We start from the raw sequence: 1352 nt of genomic DNA, 5'->3' as shown, positions 1-1352 counted from the left end.
CTATCCCAAGTTTCCTCATTGACCACCAGATAAGGGATCGGGGGACCCTGTCAAAGGCTTTCTCCATGTCAACGAAGGCCAGGTACAGAGGTTTTATCCTTGGCTAGGTATTTCTCCTGCAGCTGTCTTACTAGAAATATGGCATCAGTAGTGCTTTTACCTGGCACGAACCCAAACTGCATCTCATCTAAATTGATTCACTCCCTAATTAGTTGGGCTATGACCCTCTCCGTAACTTTCATAACCTGATCTAACAGCTTGATGCCTCTGTATATATATATATATATATATGTATATATATATCTTAGATGAAGTATTCACAAAAATGGTATTGTTCAAATAATAAATGTTATTTTATGCAACAGCATTGAAACATGCTGTGTGTCAGCAGGAGTTTAGCCCTGAGTCATCCATGATCCATCAACATTTTAAGCCAAATCATTCAAGTATTGACTGTGTTATTTTTACTTCCAGTCATTTGGTACACTAGTTTATTGTATTTTCCTAAGTGTCTTGTTTTTTTGAGACTATTAGCCTGGCTATGTGGTTAAGAAGCTCGCTTTGGAACCATATGATTAAGGGTAGCACCTTGGACAAGTGTCTTTCTGCTTTTGCCTTGGGAGCTGACCAATGCTTTGTGAGTGGATTTGGTAGATGGAAACTGAATGAAATCTGCTCTGTGTGTGTGTGTGTTTGAAGCACAATGCGGGATAGTTGCATTTGTCAGATCCTGTCAAATCACTCAACCCATAATTGCTAAAGCTGTGATTAAAAGGAGATTTATTTGCTATTTCTAACATGTTGAGTGATTGCTTAGTGTCTTTCTCTTCTTGCTTGTGTGATGGTGTCCATAGCAATGGATGACTACAGAAAATATTGGAATGGTGGTGAGAGGTTCAGTGTGTGGTGGCTGACCCTCAAACTCAAAATGACAATTGTGGGAAAATGGCTGTCGTTCAGCAACCATGTTCAACTCTCATAAAAATATCTTCTATTTTTTTTACTTGTTTCCGTCATTAGACTATGGTAATGCTGGGGCACCACCTTGTAGACCCTGGCACTCCGTCGGTTATGATGATAAGGGTTCTAGTGGATCCAATCAGTGGAACAGCTTGCTTGTGAAATTAACATGCAACTGGCTGAGCACTCCACAGACATATGTACCCTTAACATAGATCACGTTCGGCGTGACAAGACCCTTTGAAATATAGGTACTACTTGTTTTTTTTGTTTTTTTTGCCAGCTGAATGCACTGGAGCAACATGAAATAAAGTGTCTTGATCAAGGACACAACGCATTGCCGGGAATCGAACTCACGGCCTTACCATTGTAAACTGAACACCCTAACCAAT

The sequence above is a fragment of the Octopus bimaculoides genome, chromosome 18, assembly GCF_001194135.2.
Source record: "Octopus bimaculoides isolate UCB-OBI-ISO-001 chromosome 18, ASM119413v2, whole genome shotgun sequence".
NCBI classification, from domain to species: Eukaryota; Metazoa; Mollusca; class Cephalopoda; order Octopoda; family Octopodidae; genus Octopus; species Octopus bimaculoides.
The sequence above is the reverse complement of the archived record's forward strand: the minus strand, read 5'-3'. Positions refer to the sequence as shown.